General features: G+C 43.2%; 1 long non-coding RNA gene across 1 annotated transcript; it reads right to left on the bottom strand.

Moving 5' to 3' along the window:
• Positions 1-1,241: 1,241 nt before the first annotated feature.
• LOC132343192 (uncharacterized) lies at positions 1,242-4,679 on the bottom strand. Its single transcript, XR_009491899.1, has 3 exons — positions 4,393-4,679; positions 3,560-3,815; positions 1,242-1,533 (listed from the first exon to the last, which is right to left on the bottom strand). It is a non-coding gene; the product is annotated as an uncharacterized lncRNA (long non-coding RNA).
• Positions 4,680-5,225: the final 546 nt, after the last annotated feature.

Below are 5,225 nucleotides of genomic sequence, written 5' to 3'. Positions count from 1 at the left end.
CAAAGAAGACATACATATGGCCAACAGGCACATGAAATGATGCTCAAGATCGCCAGTTATTAGAGAAATGCAAATCAAAACTTCAATGAGGTATCACATCACACTGGTCAGAATGGCAATCATCAAAATGTCTACAAAGAATAAATGCTTGAAAGGCTGTGGAAGAAAGGGCACCACCCACACCGTGGGCAGGAGTGGAAGCTGGCGCAGCCCCTCTGACGGACGATACGGAGGATCCGTAAGACTGAAAATGGAGCTACCATATGGCCCTGCAACTCCATTCCTGGGCATGTGTCTGAAGAAGACTGTAATACGCATGCATATATGCCCCTCAATTTTCACGACAGCACTGTTTACACTAGTCAGGACATGGAAACAACCTAAATGCCCACTGGTGGAGGAAGGGATCAAAATGTGGTGATACAGACGATGAAATATTACTCAGCCATAGGTAAAAACAATGCCATTTGCGGCAACAGCAGATGGATCTAGATATTGTCATACAGAGTGAAGTAAGTCACAGAAACACAAATGCATGATATCACTTATATGTGGCATCTAATAAAACTGGTACAAATAAACTTGTTCATGGAGCAGAAACAGACTCACAGGCACAGAAAACAAACCTGTGGTTACAAAGAAGCGGGGACGGATAAATTAGGGGCTTGGGATTAACAGATACGCACTCCTCTGTATAAAATAGATAACCAACAAGGACCTATTGCACAGCACAGAGAACTACATTAAATATTTTGTAATAACCTATATGGGAAAAGAAACTGAAAAAGAAGACATCTCTACTATCTATCTATAGCTTGAACAATTTGCTATATACCTGAAATGTTGTAAGTCAACTATTAGTGAGTGAGTGTTAGTTGCTCAGTTGAGTCTGAGTCTTTGCGACCCCATGGACTATATCCCGCCAGGCTCTTCTGTCCATGGGATTCTCCAGGAAAAAACAATGGAGTGAGTTGCCATTCCCTTCTCCAGGAGATCTTCCTGACCCAGGGGTCAAACCCAGGTCTCCTGCAATGTAGACGGATTCTTTACCCTCTGAGCCACCAGAGAAGTCTATATAAACTACATTTATTAAGTCTAAATGAACTATACGTCAATAAAAGAAATCAAAGTTAAAACAAGGAATAGCATGAGACAGGATAATATGAAGGATGACAAGCCTGCTTTTCTTCCAACAAATACAAAACCAGCAGCTTACACAGTTATTGTGCTGGAGATTTTTGTTTTGATTTTTATTTTATTTTTTTAAATTAAGTAATTTATTTTAATTGGAGGCTCATTACTTTACACTGTGCTGGAGATATTTATATGCAAAGAATATGCCTCATACATCTCCTTTTACATATTAAAGGAAACACTTTAAAATTCAAAACACAATGTATGTGAGCTGCCTGACTTTGTCCACATGTGGCTGTGGAGATGATCTCAAGAGGACGGAGAGGCTTCACAAGCATGACTCGAGCTCCCAAGATCCTTCACATATTTATCTTGATATTTTATGTCCAACGTAGTCATCTGTGTTTGAAAGAAAAACAATTATAACCAATTATAAAATTGGGAAAGAGTACATCAAGGCTGTATATTATCACCTTGCTTATAACTTATATGCAGAGTACATCATGTGAAATGCCAGGCTGGATGATGCACAAGCTGAAATCAAGATTGCTGGGAGAAATATCTATAACCTCAGATACACAGATGACACCATGCTTATGGCAGAAAGTGAAGAGGAACTAAAGAGCCTCTGATGAAGGTGAAAGAAGAGAGTGAAAAAGCTGGCTTGGAACCCAACATTCAAAAATCTAAGATTATGGCACCTGGTCCCATCATGTCATGGCTAATAGACGGGGAAAAAGTAACAGATTTTATTTTCTGGGGCTCCAAAATCACTGCAGATGGTGACTGCAACCATGAAAGTAAAAGATACTTGCTCTTCAGAAGAAAACTACAACAAACCTAGAGAGTGTACTAAAAAGCAGAGACATTACTTTGCAGACAAAGGTCCATATAGAAAAAGTTATGTTTTTTCCAGTAGTCATGTATGGATGTGAGAACTGAACCATAAAGAAGGCTGAGCACTGAAGAATTGATGCTTCTGAATGGTGATGCTAGAAAAGACTCTTGAGAAACCCTTTGACTGCAAGAAGATCAAACCAGTCAATCCTAGAGGAAATCAATCCGGAATATTCATTGTAAGGAGTGATGCTGAAGCTGAAGTTTCAGTAGTTTGGCCACCTGATGTGAAGAGCCATCTGAGACTGGGAAAGATTGAGGGCAGGAAGAGAAGAGGGCAGCAGAGGATGAGATGGTCGGATGGCATCACCGACTCAGTGGACATGAGTTTGAGTAAACTCCGGGAGATAGCGAAGGACAGGGAAGCCTACTGTGCTGCAGTCCATGGGGTCACAGAGTATAGGACTTAGTGACTGAACAATGTTAAAAATAATTCCTTCATAGTTTTTTTTTTTTTTTAATTTCCAACAGTTTCTCATCAAAACAATTCTAAAAGGGAATAGAATATCACTTAATTTCTTAGGGAAACATTTCCAATTTCCAGTAATAGGAAACAATAATCTTTTATGATCTATGTTGAAACACCAGTCTAGTGGGATTCTTTCTCTGTTTGGTGTAGTGTTCCAGACAAGTATTCACGACAATGGTACATTGAGTTCCTGTGGCAGAGACCACAAATTTGCCTCTCTGGACCTTGTGAAAATCACTTCCTTGCTGGCAAAACATTTTTTAAATTAATTTATCTATTTTAATTGGAGGCTAATTACTTTACAAAATTGTGGTGGTTTTTGCCATACATCGACATGAATCAGCCACAGGTGTACATGTGCTCCCCGATCCTGAACCCCCCTCCCCACTATGGCCTGTAAGAAGGTAGATGGATATGGAAAGAAAAATACTTATAGGTAATCACCTTCCCCTAACCCTAATCCTCACCCTAACCCTGCCTGTAGTGGGTACTGAGGGATGCCCTCCACTAATTACCAGCCGCATGGCTGTGACTAAGTGTCCATAATTTTGTCCTCAGTGTAATTAAATAAAAATATACCTCTCACTCTCCTTTAGGATGAGTGCTTCCAGAAAAAAAAAAAAAAAGAAACAAAATTTCTGCAAATCACTAAGCTGACCAGCCGTCTCAAGGTGGATGCTCCATTTCTAATGGTCACCACTATTTCCGTTCCTTAAATTCTCTGATTGTTACTTCCAGCATTATTTTATTAGAGTGGCAACTCCTGAGTCTTTTCACCAAAGGGAAAATTCTATACCTGAGAAACTAGGAATGAAAAAAGTATAGCCCCGCTTGGAACTTTGAACAATACGTTTATGAAGCTGAAAAAATGGCACACTTCAACTCTGTTCATCCGTGAATGATTGAGGAAGACTCCCCAGGGCCGGCTGGGATCTTTTCTTTCTGCTCTGACCCACTGGTGCTGTGGCTGACACAAGCTGGCACTCAATACCTGGCAAAAGACTGGCTTCTTTAATGCCTCCTACAATAGGAGAAACTTCATCCCTTTTAATTACTTACAGGAAAGTTTTGAGATGATGGAATTCCCCTGAATTCCTGGCTGGAAGGATAGCTCCTGTGTCTTAGCCGGTTTCATCCTTTCCTCTTACTTGGCTTACTTTGAGGAACAGAGGATTATCTTAGATAGACTAGGTTTCAGCTCGACTCCATTGATTGTTTCTCATGGCAGACTCTCATGAGCAGCTCTTCTTATTCAGTAACAATGACACAGAGATTAGCATGACTTACTGAGGTCCCAAGGCTTGTGGAGTCTGGGCTGTAAGAGTGTGAACGAATATGCTTGCATCACAACAAGAACTCATACTTTTCTAGCTAGTCAGGTAGAAACACCAAGTCAGGGCCCCAGCAGGTGCAGCAAGACTCTAGGCCATCGAGGTGAGTCCACGTGGGTGGGAAACTGCTTCCCCAACCGCTGAATTCTGTGTCCGTGGCTCCCCAGCAACGTGGGCACCTTAGGACACGTGGTGGCATGTCTGTGGGGCTTTCTCACGGACAGTCTCTATTCATTTCTCTTTTCTTATGATTGGCCATCCTTCCTGTGTCTTTGCATACCTCAGTGTTTTGGTTGAAAACTGGCTATTCTGTAGGTTATAAAGTAGTAGTTCTGGAAGTGAGACTCCCTCCCCAGCCCCCCTCCCTGGGGTTTGCTGTGGCTGCCTGCTGTGAGTTCCCGTTTGCCAGCTTGTTGGTTTCTCCATGTTTTCATGTCTATGAAATGAAGGCAAGTCTGGTTAAATTCTGTCCTTTTATAAATGCCAATCATTTGTCTCATAACAGAAGCCATCAGCGCCTCCTTCCCTGACTTTGAGCAAGAATAAATAAGTCTCACTCACATGCATATTATCGCTCCCAGGGGGACACTTTCCCTCCTGAAGTCTAGTAGCAGAAGCAGTAGAAATTGCGGAGAAGTTCAAGCTGAGTCACTATCCCCTTCGTCAAATCCAGCCCTGATGACACAGAATGATTAAGCCCGAAGATAAATTTTGAGTTGGACAAAGAGCTGTACACTAAACAGCTACGTCCTGTTAGAGAATTCCCAGCTCCCCACACTGGCTGCCTCCATCTGCTGTCTCTGCCTTCCTTCCCTGGCTAACTTGCCAGTTCCCAGCCCCGAGACAGAGCCACTGGTCTAATCAGCCTCTCAAAGATGCCCCTAGTCTCAGCTCTGGTTGGGGGTGGGGGAAGGACTGCAGGGAACCCAAAGAAGAAGAGCCCCGCCCCCCCGCAGGTTTAGTCACATGCCTGTCGCGTGTCTGTGCCTTGAGGGGGCGCGGTTTGGGAACTGCTTTTAGGATCCACGTAAAGAGGTAAGAGTTTGGACATGAATTCGAGCAATGTCTGGGAGAGGGCGGACTTCCGCTGTGGCTCAGCTGGTAAAGAATCCGCCTGTAATGTGGGAGACTTGGCTTTGATTCCTGGGTTGGGAAGATCCCCTGGAGAAGGGAAAGGCTACCCACTCCGGTATTCAGGCCTGGAGAATTCCGTGGACTGTATACTCCATGGGATCACAAAGAGTTGGACAGGACTGAGTGACTTTCCCTTTTCACTTTCTTTCTGGGAAATAGTGGAGGACAGAGGAGCCTGGTGCACTGCAGCTCAAGGGGTCACAAAGAATCGGACACAACTGAGCGACTGAACAACAAAAAGGAAGAGGTTCGGGGCATCT

This window comes from Bos taurus, chromosome 20, assembly GCF_002263795.3.
Source record: "Bos taurus isolate L1 Dominette 01449 registration number 42190680 breed Hereford chromosome 20, ARS-UCD2.0, whole genome shotgun sequence".
NCBI classification, from domain to species: Eukaryota; Metazoa; Chordata; class Mammalia; order Artiodactyla; family Bovidae; genus Bos; species Bos taurus.
The sequence above is the reverse complement of the archived record's forward strand: the minus strand, read 5'-3'. Positions and strand labels throughout refer to the sequence as shown.